Source organism: Sciurus carolinensis, chromosome 12 (assembly GCF_902686445.1).
Source record: "Sciurus carolinensis chromosome 12, mSciCar1.2, whole genome shotgun sequence".
Taxonomy (NCBI): domain Eukaryota; kingdom Metazoa; phylum Chordata; class Mammalia; order Rodentia; family Sciuridae; genus Sciurus; species Sciurus carolinensis.
Window position 1 is genome coordinate 109786710 of NC_062224.1, and position 19011 is coordinate 109805720.

At 40.5% G+C, this 19011-nt stretch overlaps 1 protein-coding gene and 1 pseudogene across 8 annotated transcripts in view; one reads left to right on the forward strand and one right to left on the reverse strand.

Annotated features, from left to right (window-relative positions):
* Window positions 1–19011, reverse strand: part of Rabgap1l (RAB GTPase activating protein 1 like) — a 663388-nt gene that overhangs the window by 52732 nt on the left and 591645 nt on the right. The gene's annotated exons all lie outside the window — the stretch shown is intronic.
* LOC124961915 (kxDL motif-containing protein 1-like) lies at window positions 1001–2637 on the forward strand (annotated as a pseudogene).

Here is a 19011-nt window from a genome sequence, read left to right on the forward strand (position 1 = left end):
GGTATCCAGATGTTCCCAAAGGAGGGAATAACTCACTAGTCCCTATTTCTTTCTTTATTCCTAAAGGAGCTGGAAGAAATTTCTGAAGGCAAGCACATGGAGCCAAAATAATAATGTGGTCCTACTAACTGTGCTAAGAGTTGTGCGTGTCTCCATGAGGAGCTAAAAGACCTTGTGTAGGGCACCGGAAATGAGCTGGAAAGAAGACTCTGAACAAGAATGTAGATGGCCTAGGTGGTTATCAACTGATGAAAGTGTGAGCCCACAGAACACTTGTGGTTACTGAGGAACTACTACCAATTGTCTGAAATGAAAAGCAAGCATGTCGTCTTAACAGATGTTTGCATTCATTGTGGATATGACAAGCAATTTGGAACAGGAAAGAACCTAAAATTGTATTAAATGCCTTTGAATTGTTTTGGTAACTTACAGGATTTATGAGGCAGAATATTTGACATTAGAACTGTCTCTTAAAAGAAAGTCTTGGTAAAGCAATGTTAAGAAGTCACTGAGGTCTAAAATGAAACGCAGGAGTCCAGGTAGAGCTTGGTGGCAGAGCACTTGTCTAGCATGCACAAGGCCCCAGGTTTGAAGCCTAGCAATGTCCACAAAATGAGTAATAATAAAAAATAAGAAGAAGACAGAAAAGGATTAAAATGTGCTTTTAAGAATGTTAATCTGGCTGGCATGGTACCACATGCCTGCAATCTCAGCTACTCAGGTGGCTGAGGCAAGAGGATCTCAAGTACAAGACCAGCCTGGGCAACTTAGTGAGACCCTGTCTGAAAATGAAAAACAAAAAGGGTTGGGGATGTAGCTCCGTGGCAGTGTTCCTGGGTTCAATCCCAGAAACAAAATAAAAAGAAAGTTAATTTGGAAATAGTGTGTTTGCTAAATCAGAAGAGAGGATAAAGAAAGGAGAAAGGAAGAAACTTAAACACTTAGGAAGTTATGAAAATAAGTGAGGAACAAAGGCCTTTGTGAAGCAGGTGACAGGAGAATGGAAAGGAAGGAACCAATAAGAGAGCTCTGGGCCATCCTAAAGCGCGAGCAAGGCTGCCAGACGTGCAGGCCATGGAGGAGGAAGAAGAGATGGACCCCAGACTCGGCCTCGAGGGTCTTCTGCAGCAGAATCTGAGCATGGTGAGCACAGATGACGTCAGTGCCATCATTCTGGCCCAGAAGGACATGCTGGGCCACTCTGAGAAGCACAGGGAGATGCTGCTGAATTTCAACAACCTGTCCAGTGCCTGCCTGCAGCTTCCTGCAGCGAGCGCTTCCTCCACAGGAGCACACTGGTGGAGGTGAAGTGGGACTTGGACAGCATCTTCTGCAGGACCAGACATCCCAGAGGCCTCCCTCCTGGAGGATGAAGATGAGGACCCCATCCCGCCCAGCGACACGGAGCAGAGTACAGGCTCATGTGACGCCAGCCCTGACACCATCTTGCCTCCCTCAGCCCCAGCTTCGAGGACCTGTCCCACGTGTGGCCTGGCTCTCCCACTGTCAATGGCCACAGCCAGACAGACGACAAGGGGAGGCCGGGAGCGTGGTCCTGCTCAGGCACCCAGAGGTCTCGGGCAGTGGTGGCCCTCCCCAGGTGTCTGAGGTGGCAGTGGGTAACCCCGCCTCACCATCTTCACCTTTGCCACCCTGTGCTGTCATCCAGGGCTCCCTCCTGAGGGCTGTGGAATTCCTGCGGTCTCTAACTTCCTGCTCCTTCCCCGCTCAGAACACAACTTGAGGCCAGGGCACACCCACCCCAGCTGGAGTAGTGGGGCTGGGCACAGGGGCGTTTTCCAGAGCTGGGTCTCAGGTCTGCTCTGAACAATACTTAAAAGGTGACCAGAACCAGATGTCCCCCATCCCCTGGCCAGGACCTCCTGGAGGTGGACAAGCATCACCATGTCATCCTTCCAGCCCTGCCCCTTCCCAGACTAAGGTGTTGAGTGCTTCTCTCCAGTTGGTACCTACAGGAGGTCTCTGAGACAGACAGGAAGTTCAAGATGGAGGCTGGATGGCCACTCAGCCCTGAGCCTGATGAGGTCTGTGTTTGAAGAGGTGTGGACCTCAAAGGCCCAGTAGGGATTTCCTGGAGTTTCTTGGAGCAAGCCATGCCACCTTGGAAAACAGAGCTTAATGGAATATTTTTGTACCCGATGTTCACTGATGCTGTTGGGAACTTATCAATAAAAAGACTCCGTTGCTAAAAAGAGAAAAGAAAAAAAAAAAGAGGGAGAGGTCTCTCTGTAAAGTCAAGTCCTTCCTGGTCACTTTAGCAAAACCAAGAGATCCCTCAGCTCCTGGAGCCTCTCTAAAATCAGTCTGCACCAGGCATCCAGTGATCACACAGGACCTTGATGAGCTTCCCCTGGGGAGCCCACCTTCCTATCTCTACTGGGACAGCTTAAAGCAAAAACCCCTTATTTATGCTTGGCATCCACTTCAACCTAACACAAAGCTTTAGGTCTACTACTGCCTAAAGCACATTTATTCAGACAAGTATAGTCCTCATGTCTAGTGGTTCCAGTGGAATTTGCTAGTCAGTTCCAGTACGAGAAAGAGACAGCTGAAGATGATGCCCTGTGTGTTCTGGAGTACCGGCATTACGGGAGTCGTGGGATGACCCAGAGCTGATAGGTGGAAAGACGCAGAACCCACCTAACAGGATATTTTTGTTACCTAAACAAGAAAATTGTGATAACCAATTAAAATGGCAGTTTTCTCTGATATGTTTGACAGAACCAATAATTACCTCTGCTCTGTGGAGTAACTTCTAAAATAATACATAAGAATGAAACTATTTGAGGAGACTTTTTATGTTATACAATAGGAGGGTTCCCTGAATCAAAATTCATTTATCTTGGAGGGGAAAAAAAATAAGAAGTAAAAACACTATACTAAATCTTAACCCATGAAGAATAAATATGTACCTAACAATAAGAGTATGTTTAAGAGAATTCTCATTTTGGGGGGGAAAAAAAGGTAATATCAAATTGACTCTCCAAAAATTGATTGAAAACAAAACTGGATCGTTTTTTAGATGTAGAGTAGACCCAAAGAGACTGTAATTGAGAATATGCCTGCCATGCACAGGTAAAGGAGAGGTCGTAGGAAGGGCTTTTTTGTGTGCCTCTTTAAGGTCCATCTACTGTACATGTGGAGGCTTGCTCTCCAAATTTGGGGTGGGCTGGCACTGATGTCCCCATTTCTATGGGAACTGCAGGGAGGCAGGAAAAATAAGGCATGGGGAAATGTGCATTTCAACCTCACTTCCCTCCCCGCCACCCAGCCCTGTTTCCATGGGAACGGAAGTTGAGCAACCTCCCCAGCAGCTGAAAGTAAAAGCTCACTCACAGACTGCAGCTGTTTGAATGTCAGCCTAGAGCTGCAAATGACAGTTTATAGCTGCTGGTAAAATTTTTAAATGATGTTTTCCCTAATAAATTCCCCACTGTAATAATTTTCTAGGGGAAACTGACTATATAACTAGTGCAAGTAAGAACACTCAAAGGCATCTCTTGAGGACTGGGATGTTGCTGTTTTTCATAATTCCAATATAATTTGTCATTTTCAAAAGAATGCCTGTGGCAGGTGCAGTGGTGCACTGCTGTGCTCCCAGCCACTCAGGAAGACGAGGCAGGAGGACCAAGAGTTTGAGTTCAGCCTGAGCAACTTAGTGAGATCCTGTATAGAGAGAGAGAGACAGAGAGAGAGAGAGAGAGACTGCAATAGGAAATTCAGTGAAATGAAAAGAAAGAACACTCGAGCCACTGATGCCACAAACTTCTTCCAAATAGTGGATGTGGAAAAAAGTACTGAGGAACTATTTAAAAAAGAGGGATCGAACTGAATATTTAAATACTATTTAATTATGTTTTATTACAAGAAACTTTGAGAAAATTGTCAGTTACACCCAGAGCTGGACCAGTGAGCTGGCTGAACTTGGCAGATCCAGAAGTAAGTTTTGGAGTGAATTATGTAAACACACAGGACTGCTATCCAAAACCCTTCTGTTCTTGAGTTTGAATAGTGAGGTATACCTTTGTTTCTTTAGCTACTATGATTGAGGAGACCTTGCCAGAACTTGCTAAAGATTACCTATTTCTCCTACACATCCAAGGGCTTTGGAATACATACGTAAATTGATTCATGTGCAAATCTGTGTTACAAGCATTTAGCTCAAGGGGAAATGTCCTCTTTGACCACCTGAAATGATGCCATCATGTGAAAAATGACAAAAAAAAAAAAAAAAAAAAAAGAAAGAAAGAAAAACCAGAATTTTTTTTTTTTTATGTCCATAATTTGGTTTTATCTTTAAGGTACATCTTTTACTAATATTGGAGAGGTTGCTATCCAAAATTGTTCACTGTAACTTGGCTCCCACTCACACACGCCTCAGGCAAATGCAAATGTTGCTGAATTTCTAATACAATTCAGCAGAATTGTATCTGAGCGGTAGCTAAGAGGACAAGGAGGCAGAATCTACTAGACTTTAGGCTTCTCACCCTCACCACATCTCCAAGGGGATACTTTATAGGCAAAGAGCTCCAAGTCGGGACATGAGGTTTTCACTGATGACTCCAGGAAATTCTATTTCAAGAAGCAGACACTTAGGACCTGCTGATCACCTAGCACCAGGTATTAGTGAGACCAACATTTAAGACCAAGAGAGAACTTCTAACTGCTAGATATCAATTTTTTAACAAAAGGAATTGCTGCTGGGCACAATGACACATGCCTGCAATCCCAGCAATCAGGAGGCTAAAGCAGGAGGATTCCAAGTTCAAAGCCAGTCTCAGCAACCTAACAAGGCCCTAAGCAACTCGGTGAGACCCTGTCTCTAAATAAAATATTTAAAAAGGGCTGAGGGTGGTTCAGTGGTTCAGCAACCCTGGGTTCAATCCCTGGCACAAAAAATAAATAAATAAATAAAAGGCATTGCTATTTTTAATTTTTAAATTAATATGGCAGCTCTCCTTCCCTATCCCTCACAACACAGACTTGTTATACACAAAGGTGGTTCTGAGACTTTTCTGGAAATGTTATTTATAGTGTAACATAAATTTATAATTTATAAAATTATAAAATGCAGATAAATATTTGAAAAACATCAGTGACTTCTTGGGGACCAAGGGTGAGTCTATACACTTGGGAACTAAATAATTGGTAGATTGGAGTATTTTCTAATTCTCAGTAAAGTTTTTTCTCTTTTCATGAGCAAATTTTTACTAGCTAACATGATAAGTTAGTTTTAGAAGCACTTTGCTGTCTCCAAGAAGTGTACAATAATTTAGGTTCATTAACATACATGGAAACTTCTGTGAAACATACCAAGTTAAAGAATGTTTCCATTTAATCTGAGTTGCTTTTTTTACTACTGAAAACCATCATTCCCTTGGACTTCAAGTTCTCATCAATTCTGCTTTAAGTACTAGTGATGGACTTTCCTTTTGAAGACATTTTTTTATCCAGAAATGAAGTTGAATTTGAAGCTAGATGCTGTAACGACAACTATGATCATCAGAACTGACTCCTGGCCCAGCCTCAGGATTAATCACATCAATTCAGAAACACAAAACCCAAAAACATTTAGAAGCTGTGTACAGTAGCACATGCCTGTAATCCCAGCAACTAGGGAGGCACAGGCAGGAGAATCTCAAGTTTGAGGCCAGCCTCAGCAACTTAGCAAGACCTTGTCTCAAAAAATAAAAAGGACTGAGGATGTAACTCAGTAGTACAGCACTCCAGGTTCAGTCCCCAGTAAAAAGAAAAAAAAAAAAAAAAAAGCGGTGTAGCCTATGAATTTATTATTATTCAACAAAATTCTGACAATGTGAAAAACACAAATGGGTCTGTTAATGACACAGCTTACTCATGACAAATCCCTAACACCACCAAAAAAAAAAAAAAAGTATTAAATCGTGGAAAAACAATAATAAAAATCTTCTGAGAACAAAGAAAATGAAAATCAGAACTATCATCACCTTAGGAAGAGCACTGGCTCTAGTTTAGGAACCTCAAGCTGGAATGGAAAGTGTTTTCAAGTTCAGGTAGTGTGTGGTCACACCCCTCTGAGCCGTCAGGAAAGCCCAAGAATGCAGGACACACCTGGCCCATCAACTTCCATTTTGTTGATGTTGATGCTACCATCTTTGACCCCTACTACTTTGTTTCTATTAGCCTTTTCTAAAAAAGGTTTCTAACCAAAAGACAAAGTTTAATTCTTCTATAACTCCATGATTTTCCCTAGAAGATTGAGCTTTCAATGGAGGGTTGGTTGAACTGGGTAGATATTCCAGTCCTGAGCCAACTGAAAGCCCTTCCTTTATGGGATGGCTCCAAATCCCTACGAAAGGGGCCTTGCCTTCGCCAGAGCATGGGTAACCTAGGTGACAGTGGAGACTCTCCCTGCTCCCCTCCCTCTGGTTGGTAGGTTTCAAACACTAGCATGCCTCAGAACCCCTCAGGGCTTCTAAAAACACAGGTCCTGGGCTCCCTTCCCACAGCCTCTGATTCAGTGGATCTGAGGTGGAGGATAAGATTTGCATTTCTAAAAAGTTTCAAAAAGCCACTGATAATCTAGGTCTAGGTACCATACCTGGAAAACCTCTGCTCTTGTTTCCTCCCTTGAGAGTAAATTCTTTGGCTACAGGATCTGGCTGTGGCTCTGGCCTTAAATGCTAGGCTCAAGCTACCTCACGCCTCAGCTTCCCCAGGAGCAGGGACCACAGGACCACTCCACCACACCTGGCTTCTAGAGCGAATTCCTGAGTTCTCTTCCATTACTCACGTCTCACATGTCTCAAAGCTATGAAAACAGAGTGCAGGGAGACGGGATTCGAGAGGTCGGAGCGCAGCGAGGATGACAAGGACATTTAGACATTTAGAGGGGCAGCCTGTTATGGGTGTGTCAGAATCCAAGCAGAACGAGGAAGGCCTATGAGGGAGGGTATGACCCAGTGAGGAGGCAGTACAAGAGGACGTTCATGCCATCCAGGAGGTGACAGCAGAAACAGCAGACGTGGCACATACAAGGGCACTTGTCAAATAAGTGAAGGGAGCTAGGAGGGAGCACTGGAACGCGCCCTCTGGGCCTTAACGGAAGGGAGGTAGCAGTGCAGGTCGGGGCTGACAGGCACGTGGGTAGACAAGTAAGGGCCAAGCGCAGCAAGGTGCGTGTGCATTCCCCAGTCATCTGCGGAGAGGACCCAGGAGCAACAGCACCTACCTAGGAACGACGAACAGGGCAGCTGCACAGGTCTTGGCTTCCAGATATCATCGTCAACTAAAAGAACCAGGGGTATTCGGAAAGTACAAAAGGCCTGGATACCCTGCTCTCCCAAAAGCAAGTTATACTCAGGGAAAATGGAAACATGTCGGAAGTACATAAAAACAGCCTGAAGGAGCCCCCAGTGGGCAGACAGTAATTTCATAAAATTGGAAATCATGAGTCCATACAGATATGAATGGAGTCAACTGAATGTCTGATTAGGAATAGAATATTCATGTAATTTCAAAGCATTTCCTTCACAAAATCCTCAGCAGACATGCGGAACCTCACAGGGACTGCTTTAGTCAAACGAACAGTGAGCATCGCCAGCAACAGAACAAATTAAAATTGTGCCCATTTGATAAAATTGTGACGGGGAAGACACAGTGATGCCTCGTGATATTCTGGCGAGATGCAGACCCTGAGTCTAATTCTGAGGAAGCTTCAGACAAACTCAGACAGACACACTCTATTAAACAACTCGCTTGTATCTTCAGAAGCATCAATGCTGTGAGTCAAAGACTGAGCAATGGTTCCCGAAGGATGGCAGCTAGAGAGAAAAGTGATTGCAGCCTCTGGCTCAAAGTTCTGAAGCAATTCTGCTAAATAAGGAACAGATATCTCGCTTTGGAAACTTTAAAGAAAGAACTGACTTTCTGGAGTGGTGTTGGTACAACCCTACGTGGAAAGGGCCCAGATGACCTTCCGGGCCTTCCTGGTTCACTAGTTCTACCCTGTTTACTAACTGCCTGTGTACCATTCACAGCTCACTGAGGAGGAGAGTTTTGAGCAAATGTAGCTCAGAACTTCACTGCACAGGCAAGTAACTACGTACCAAAAAAGTGATCAATCGAATGAAAGCTGTTCAATAATCTATATCTTATTTTAACCTATACCTAGATGCAAAACAGGAGGCAGGTGGTCTTCAACCAGAGAGGCCAGCACGTAAACTCTTTCACATGGCATTTCTGCCACTTTGCAGGCTCAACCAGGAAGTCATAAAAAGCAATACATGTATATGTTTTTAAAGTTAAATATTAATGAAACCTTCTCATATAAAAGAAAAGCCATCTTTTTGTTCCTATTGTAACCAGGAGACTGATGGCAAATTGTAATAGTGCATCTAAAGTATCATTAGTTTACTTTACATCTGAACTTGAGATAGTTACAACTTACCAATTAATCAGAATCCTTAAAATCTTTAGGTAAAGAGCAAAACAGAGCCAGAAAATCTTGTTCCAAAAGCAAGTTGTGCTCAGAGGGTAAAGAGAATATGTCAAGAGGACACAAAGGCCATCTTGAAGGAGCTCCCAATGAGCAAATAAGGGAAAATTTCAGCATTAAAATAAGTGACAGTAAAAAATATGACACTGAATAACATAGGAAATCATGTCTATATTGATTTTATTTATATATATATATATAATCCTACTTGGAGAAGGAAAAGTACCAGTTGATTTCTCGGGGTCCTTCCTGGTTAACCAATTCTACTTGGTTTACTCTGTTATGAATATAAAAGCTCCCTGCCCTTCCCCTTCCTCATAGTCTGATTGGCTGGAAGACTAATTCTGTCTTAATGCAGACTAGTGAAACACATGGCAGTAACTGTCTCTTTCCTAATCTCTTTAAAAAAACATGTAAGACTTGAGAGGTCAAAGTAAGCTTTGATTAGGCTCAAGAGTACTGGCTTCTGTTAAGCTTTAAAAGCCACACAAAGAAAATCCTGAAAGAAGATCAATGAGAAAAGGCATTATCTGTTAGAAGTTATAGGGAATGAATTCCTTTATTCAGAGCATTCAAAGCAAGGCTTAGACCTAGAGTATGAGAAACTGATCGCACCATTAGCAGCAGGGATTCTGAATTTTATTCTTAGAAGAATACAGTATAAAAGACATCCCACCACCTTTCTCTTTTAAAAGAAAATAGGAAATATTCATCACATGAGATAATACCAAGTTTTGCTGGACAAGTTGACTCCCATCACCCTGAGCAAGGCTGGGAAAAGGCTTAAGCGCACTGTGAAATATGCGGAGAATAAATGAATTATATGTTACAAGCATCCATGTTACTTTTCCACTGTTTTAAAAGGGGGGACAGTCATGAGATGATTTTTAAATGTCTCTGGTAAAAATAAAAACAAAACAAAACTCTACTAAACTTGGGGTTAAAAAAACCAAACCATTCCCCATTTGGGGAATCTGTTAAATTCTTTAACTCAAACTCTGGTTGCCATATTCATTTGAATTTTTAAAAATGTAACCGTTATTAGACTACTGCTAAATTTTAGTGTGAGTGATATCAATATCATGGTAATGATTTTAAAGCCCTCATTTGCAAAGATAGACTCAAGTATTCAAGTATTATGAGTCGTGTGTGATATGTCTGCAATTCTTAATACTGCCAAAAAGGGGGTGGGTGGGAGAGAGATGAAGGAGCAGGAGGCGGGGCCACAGAAGCTGGGCAATGGAAACTCAGTTACCCACAGTGCTCTGTTCTCTGCCTCTGTGTATGTTCCATGAGTTAAAAGTGGGTTTGTAATGCACCCATTATTCAATTAGCCTTTGAGTTCAATTATAACTCTGACACAGTGAATTTTGGCCTAGATTTCTTTTCTGTCCTTGCTGCTCTTGACCACCTGATACCAGACTTGGAGACAACTAACAGTCTCGAATATAATAGCCAAGACACACCACAGGTGCCCTTCAAAGCAAGTGAGTCTGCGGCGGTTCCTATGAGGCCAGGAAGAGTACGTATACCCTCTCCCCAGTTTAGACCCGTGGGTGCTGATCCACAACCCCTGTGGAGCCCATGTGGAGAGCTGAGTCCTTAAGAACTGAAGAGAAACTATCATCTGGAGAAAATAAAGTGAAAAGGCAGAGTGAATGCATCAAAACAGCACTTTGCATGTTGGTTTTAATGTAGAAATTTAGAGAGAAATATACCCAAAATATCTAAATTGGAAAAATCACAATTCAGTTTAACATGCATTTAATGCCCACCTACAAATGCACTGAATAAATTTTACTAACCAGAAAGGATTCAAAAAGATCATCTATAGGAAGCTCATTTGGGAAGCAAGGTTTGTGTATACAAAACAAAACAAAACAAATTCACAGACAGCCCATAATAAAGTAATAAATGCTATGCTGTGATGATGTTTCATCTGCAGCATACGTGGACAGTGATTAGGAACTCATCACTAGCTGTGTGATCATGTTGATTTCCGGGCTGCTTTGAAACAATCTTAATTAAACTTTGACCTCTGCAAAAAAAAAAAAATCTCTTTAAGGGTTATTAATTAATACAAGGAACAAATTCCAATTTTATCCTATAGGAAAGATCATGAGAGGAGGCATTTTTACCTTGAATTAATTATACACCATTATTATAAGCTTCAGCATGTGATAATGATAAGAAAGTGTTTACAGGTCCATAACAAATAAATCTGCCAAAAATACCTTTGTAAAGGGAAGGACAATCTGAAGCAATAAGGTAGGCTGATAAAAACACACATGCACATTAGTAAAGTGTTTTTAGCACTTTATTAGCTTGTGAGGGCTGCTATCACAAAGTGCTCAACTGGATGGGTTCAACAACAGAAATTTATTTCTCATAGCTCTGTAGGCTAGAAGTCCAAAATGAAGTTTGTTTCTTCTGAGGCCTCTCTCCCAGGCAGGTAGATAGCTACTTGTGCCTATGTCTTCATGTGGTCTTTCCTCTGAGTGAATTTGTGTCTAAATTTCTTCCCCTTATAAGGACACCAGTTATCCTGGATTAGGACCCACCTGAAGACTTTATTTAAAATTAATTACCTTCTTAAAGAACCTATCTCCAAATATAGTCACATTCAGAAGTATTGAGGTTAAGACTTCATATAAACTTGAGAGGGGGAAGGGGACACAAAACTCATAAGAACTTTGGAATTAGATCCATTCTGAGTCACCATGAAGCCACTTAAGAGCATATGACCAGGAAAAATTGCTTAGCCTCTCTAAGCCTGGGTTTTGACATATGCTTGTTGTGAAGAATAAATGAAATAAATCACAAACTTGCTTATGGTACCTTGCCCAGCATACAGTATACCCTCAATGACATTTTAGGGTCCTGGGAACCTCAGATAAACTTTTATAACTCTATTTACTTGCTACCTAATACTTTTCATGAATTTGGTTTAAATAAAAACAGGCAGGTGTGGTAGCACAAGCCAGTAATCCTAGTGAGTTGGGAAGCTGAGGCAGGAGGATTGCAAGTTCAAAGCCAGCCTCAGCAACTTAGCTAAGTTAGCCTATGCAACTTAGTGAGACCCTGTCTCAAAATAAACAAAAAGCACCCCTGGGTTCAATCCCTGGTACCTATTATTATTATTTTATTCCAGTAATATTTTTCAGTGATCTCATATAAAAACTTGCTTTTAGAGAACACTAGCTCCAGGTCACTATGATCTAAGGAAGCCCAAGTCATATGCAGAAGCCAAAATAGGTGTATTTATTAGTTAACAGCCCCAGGTGAGTCCTGCCTTTTGTCACCACATTCCAGGTGCCCAAAAGCATGATTCTGGCCTCTGTCTTTCAAGTCATCTCCAGGGATTTGGATCTTCCCAGGTTAAGTCCCCAGGTATCACAGAACAGAGAAGTGCCATACCCTTTAGGCTCTGTCTGAATTTTTTTTTTTTTTTATTTTTTAGTTGTAGATGGACATAATACCTTTATTTTATTTATTTATTTTTATGTGGTGCTAAGGATTGAACCCAGTACCTCACACGTGCTAAGCAAATGCTCTACCACTTGAGCTACATCCTCAGCCCTCTGTCTAAATTCTTACACAGAATCTATAAGCATAACTGCAAACTGTTTTATGATTCTGCTTTTTGCAATAAATACTTAAGAGATAATAGGAATTCTAAAAACATGGAAATGCATGTTTTACAGATAATGCATAACAAAAATATATAATATATAATACAGATGCACCTTGACTTATAATGGAAATATGCCAATAAATCCATCATAAATTTGAAATATCGTAAGTCAGAAATGCATTTAATACACCTCACCTACTGAGCATTATAGTTTAGCCCAGCCTAACTTAAATGTACTCAGGATACCTACATTAACCTGTAGTTGGGCAAAATCATCTAATACAATGCCCATTTTATAATAAACTGTTGAATGTTTCATGTAATTTATTGAAAAGATCAAAATTCAAAATTTGAAGTACAACTTCTAGTAAATGCATATCACCAAGTCAAAAAACTGTAGTGAAACCATTGGGTATCATCTGCATGCGTATTATGGATAACTAGAGCTACATAATCACAGAAGCAAAGGGAACAGTGGAATGTACCTACTCAACCTCCTCATTCTACAGTCGAGGAAACTGAGGCAAGCCCCCAGTTGCCTGATGAGTGACAGAGCTGAATATGCACTTACATGTCTTTTGCTTCCAATCCTGGGATCTTTCCAAAACACAATTACTTCATAATACAATTAAAAATTATAAAGGCTTCTTAGTGTTATTCAAACTGTGGTTAGTATCTCAGGATAAGAAGACTCTGCTTTCTTCTTTTTTTAAATATTTTTTTAGTTGGCAATGAACCTTCCTTTATTTATTTATTTATTTATTTATTTATTTATTTATTTATTTATTTATATGGGGTGCTGAGAATCAAACCCAGTGCCTCTCATGTGCTAGGCAAGCGCTCTGCCACTGAGCCACAACCCCAGCCCCTCTGCTTTCTTCTTGAGGCCGAACATAATTGTATGCCTGGATACAGACAATGTACCCTGGTAACTCTGGAACATTAAGTCAAGAATTACTAAATAAAGGCAGCTCAAAAAACTAAATTTGAAATTAAAAACATTTAAAAATAAAAACAGCATTTTTGGCTTCAAAACAAAACATATTGAAACATAACACTATGGTTACTTCTGCTCGTACCAATCAGCACATTCTGCAAATCTCACAAGGGCCCACTGCAATCCCCACAACAGTGCCTCAAATGTCAGTGCTCAATGTTCATCTTTTGGTGTATATTTACCTATGCAGATTTGTAAACACAGCCACATGCTGCTTAATGAGGGAATATGTCCTGAGCAATGTGTCATTTCGTGACTGTCATTATGCAAACATCACAGGGCACTTATCCATACTAACAGGGCAACAACCTCACTAGGTAATATGAGCTCATGGGGCCAATGCAGACTCACAGCGCCTCCCATAGACTGAAGCATCATTTATGCAGAGCCTATGTAAGTATATACAATGTTAATAATTAGAGGCATAACCTGCTAATTGCCTCTTATGTGCATTTCCCTGATACTGACTGAATGTTTTATGTCTACCCCTCCCCCTCCAAAGTGAGACCTACCACAATATGGTGTTTGAAGGTAATAGGTTTCAGTGGGGTCATGAAGGTGAGTGCCCATGAGACAATTAGTGATCCAATATAGAAGAGGCTCCGCGTCTCTGTCATGTGAGAACGCAATGAGAGGGCAACCATCTGCAAACCAAAAAGAGAGAGGGCCCCTACCAGAACCAGAGCTGCTGGCATTTTGATTTTGGGCTTCCCAGCCTCCAGAGCTGTGAGAAGTAATGTCTGTTGTTTAAGCCCCACCGACCCCAGACTGTGGTATTTTGTTATGGCAGCCTGAGAGGACTAAGAACAGCCTGACTTCAGTATTTAGAGTTTTAGCTGGGGACACGGCCTTCAGCTAAAGATGATGCTTTCAAACTCTTTCCATCCAGCATGGCCAATGACAAGTGTTCACTAATGCATTGAGTGGAAATGATACGTGAATCTTCTTTCAGAGGAAGAGATCAGCTCTCCTTTTCCCATTTTGTCCAAATGGAATATGGACCTCATAAAGGATATGAAAAACAACAACCACCAGGAAGGAAAGGAAGACAATGGGTCCCAGGGAGAGAAGGAAAACAACGGGCTCTGATCTTTCACCATTTCCCAGCAACAATGGGCTTTGAACTTTCACAACTGTTCCCCTGGACTACCCTACCACACAGTCTGCTATGATTCAAGTCGAACTGAACCCTATAAAACTCAGATCCTTCTGTAACCAGTTGCCATTTTCTCTCCTGAAAATGTGCCCCTCTACTGCTTAATAAAAAAAGCATCGCTGGTCCGTGGAGGTCTGTCCCTGTTCTGTTCACTTCTGCTTTCACCTAGAATATGCGGCGCTCAGTATTTCTGACCACGGAAAACACCCTTAAAGATGGCAGAGCAGCAAGGCAACATGCATTTGAGTTCCTGACCTCCATGCAGCCACTGCCTCACACTTGGACTGTGTACATCAACTGATAATGAAAGAGAAAAATGAAGATCTCCCTTGTCTAAGCCACTGTCCACTTAGGTCTCTTTGTTCATCTACACTTGAATATGACAACACTTCATTTCTGTGACTGTAACTTTTTTTTTTTTTTCCAGTTTTGAACTTTTTGCCCTCTGGACTGACATGCTTATTATCAATTTATTTAACTGGCCTGTGACTATAGAACACAGGCACCTCCTGCACCACTGTTTTCAGTACTATTTAAGTGTTATGAGGTTATTTCTGGTTCCATCACTGACAGAATAATGAAGCAAGATGGTAAATCTAGCCATCTGTAAGGACAGATAGAATGAACAATGGAACAGAACTGAAAGTTCACAAATAACCCTACATTTATGGTCAGTTGATTATCAACAAAGACACCAAGGAAATTTAATGGGGGAAAGAATAGTAACAGATAGTGCTGGGACAATTGGATAGTCCTATGCAAAAAAATATTTGTAGACTTTAACCTCCAACACACCAAAACAAAACAAAACTAATGCAAAATGGATCACAAACCGAAATGTTAAAGCTAAAACTATAAAGTTTTTTTTTTTTTTTTTTTTTTTTTTGTGGTGCTGGGAATCGAACCCATGGCCTTGTGCTTGCAAGGCAAGCACTTTACCAACTGAGCTATCTCCCCAGCCCCTAAAACTATAAAGTTTTTAGAAGAAAACAATGGAGAAAATCTTTGTGACCTTAGATTAGGCAAATAATCCTTAAATATGACACTGAAAGAATAAAACATGAGAGGAAAAAAATGGTAAATTAAAAACTTTTGGGCTGGGGAGATAGCTCAGTTGGTAGAGTGCTTGCCTAGCAAGCACAAAGTCCTGGGTTCTATCCCTAGCACCGCAAAAAAAAACCAAAAAAACAAAAAAACACTTTTGCTCTTTAAAAGACACCATTAATACAAAGACATATCAGCAGAAAATATTCATAAATCATGTATCTGATAAAGGACCTGCATTGAGAATACAGTATATAAAGAAATTTCATGTTGTAATAGCAAGACAACCCAATTTAAAGAATCAGATACTTTGAACAGAGACTTTACCAAAAACAATATATGTGTGGCTAAGAAATACATAAAAGATTTCTCAACATCATTAAAAAATGTAGATAAAAATTTCAAAAGAGATTTTATTTACTGTATATCCACCAGAGTATCTGCTATAAGGAAAAAGACTGAGAGCTTCAAGTGTTAGGGGGGAGATGGAAAAATCAAAATTGCTGTGGCAACACAAAATGTTAAAACCACCTTGGAAAATAATTTGGCAACTTCTTAAATGTTAAATGTAAACTTAATATCTGAGTTAGCAACTACCCACTCCTAGATATTTACCCAAGAGAAATGAAAACATATTCACACAAATACTTGTGTGGAAATGTTCATAGGAGCATTATTCACTGTAGCCAAAAACTAGACATAAATAAAAAGTCCATCAGTTTCTAATCAGGATAAAAAACCCTGAGATGTTCACAGCATGGAATGATACTAAGCAGTAAGAAGGAACAAGCTACTGATAAACACTGCAACAGCGATGGGTCTCAAAGGCATCATGCTAAGGGAAAGAAGCAGGGTTCATATCATATAATTACATTTATATGAAATTTCCAGAGAAAGCAAATAAATGTACGCAGAGAGAAAACAGATGAGAGTGAGTAGGTCTGGGTTGGGTGAGGGTATCTGCAAATGGGAAATAGGAAATAGAGGTGATAGAAATGTTCTAAAACTGGATGTGATGATGGATGCACAATTCTCATGGATCCACAATATCACAGAACAGTATAAACAGTTCAGTGGATTTATGGTATATAAATTGCTTTAATAAAGCTCTTCAAAAGACAGTAAGAAAAAAATCTAGCCAGCTTCTTTCTGCAGACAGTAAGGAAGAAAAGGGGAGTCTGGCATGGATTAACATACAGAGTCACCAGTCTTCACCCGTTTTAAATCTGTGCCCACAGACCCCTCGGTATGCACAGTCTTACTGTGGCAGAAACTACTTAAGTTGTCGCCCGACGTTCACTCTTTGCTTCTTCCTTTGGTAATCATCTTTCCTGAGTTTCAACTAGGATCAAGGTTATCCATCTAAAGATTATCTTTCCTGGTCATCCCTGTGGTTTGATGTGGCCACATGAATTAAATCTGGCTACAAGCAAAGTCAATGTATCCCATTTCATACTTGTGACCCTAAAAGTGAAGTGGTGTGTCCTTGTTTCCTCCCCCATGGATCTTTCAACCCTGGACTGTGTGTGAGAAGCACCAGATTTTAGGATAATACAGTTACAATGAAGAAAATGAAGACTGGAGTTCATCCCTCAACGTTTGTCAAATGTACAGAGTCTTACACAGCAACTATCTTTATGAGCCATTTGCAGACAAGCAATACAAAATGCTCTTAGCTAATTAAAGAAAAATGTATGCAACAACTTCTGTTGGTTTTCAATATTTGAGATCTGGTGTAGACAAATATGCTGGGAAATCTATCCTGGACACTATTATGTATCTAAAGTACATGTCTTTAAAGAATGTTCCAGCAGGTTATGGAAGCTTTGCCATTTGCTTCTATTTTTCAGGTGTCAAGACTCATTTTCTGAAGCAATAAATCACCAACCATTTTCATTTCATATGAACACTAGCATTAACAGTGCTAAGTGAAAACTTGTCTCTTCTTTTTGCTATAGTTACTCCATTGAAACTTGAAGACAGTTATACTGGATAAAAAAAACCTTTAGTAAACAGCTCCATTATAGAAAGAAGCTAGGTATTTACTTACCACTTATTCTGATTTAAAATGAAACCTGGCAAGATCACCCAGGAGAACAGGAAGCTGGGAGGCAGTGCCCTTTCCTCTACTATGGAGCATGTGGCCTATGCCTTGCAAAATTTCCAGGAACTAAGGGTTTGCTAAACATATTTACCTTATCAGGAAGACTGTATCTCAAAAAAGGTATGTTGTTCTTCAGGCAAAACAAGAGAAACTGCCTGTTCTACCTGACAGCCCACAGATAGGAACCTTCTATCTCCAGAAACACAAGGTTCAGTGCTGCTACCTTATTCTTCCCATTCCAATCACAGGCAAGTCAAAGCCAACAAAATCCTTACAGACAGACCTTTTTTTTTTTCTTTTGTTTTTTAAGATGGATACAACATCTCCACTTTATTTTTATGTGGTGCTGACAATTGAACCCAGTGCCTCAGGCGTGCTAGGCAAGTGCTCTTCCACTGAGCCACAACCCCAACCCAGGTCGACTGCTTTATTGCACTGCTCTTATAAATAAGCAAGTCAGGTAGGACCCTGGTGGACACCTCTCATGAGAAATTAGACATAGCCTTCTCACAGTGCTAGGCAACTGTTAAACTTGGAATACTGATGCTGCTTAATGAGCATGGAAATGAAAGCAATCAGAAGCTGATGCCATTAAAATGGCACTTACTTCAATTATTTTCAATAGGTTCTGGGTTAGAAAAATCTCAAAATATACAGACTATATGTACCTGAAATAAATCTTATTGTTAAATGGAATCATTTTCTGAAAATCTAGAAAAGACAAGAATTCAGTTATTTTCAACTCATTAGCAGGTCCCATCTCTTAGTTTGCTATACATTTTCCATACTGAAATAAACTTATCTGACTAGACACAGCTGGCACAGTCCCAAACAGTTTGTTTGTGCCCTATAATCTGCACTTGGTTATACCTTGCTCTTAAGTCAAAAGACATTTCTACATGTGTGTTCTTTTCTGAGATTATTAAAATTTCTTGAGATCAGAGACCATGTTTTTGACTTTTTCTGGTATGTCTTATAAAAAGACATGACACATTCTGGCCGCTTACAGTGCAGTTTCAGCTTATGCAAGAACGAAACCTGTATCCCATCCTTTGGTGTGTATCTTTGATTTACTCTTCCACTACCATGGACACGAGCAGATCCCTCCATATTCTCTTGGTTAGTCACTTTTGTTTAAGACAAATTTGAGAGACAATTTGCAGGAAAAAGTAGTAAAATCTACAGAACAGCATACTATCATCTGTCTCATTTAGACAAGGAGCACATGGCGTGTATCTCACTAATACCAGTCACCATGGACAATGCCTTTGGCCAGTTTCTTATGATCTGTATTTTATCTAAACAATGAGTTTACAAAAAACATATAAATGCTTGCCCAATTCAATTTATACTTTGACTTTTCAAAGATAAAAATCAAATCTTACCAACTCCTCACTTGGTCTACAAAGGAAAGACAGGCTGCCAAGAGCAGCAGATAATGTGAATAGTGCCGGTAGAAACAGAGCAAGAGGAGGAAGTCTCCATGCAGCTTTCCATACATGCTGAGCCTCGTCAGCCCAACACAGAAGCTCCAGAGGGAAGGCGGTATCTGGAATAAAATTAGTCGTTTTGGGAGTAG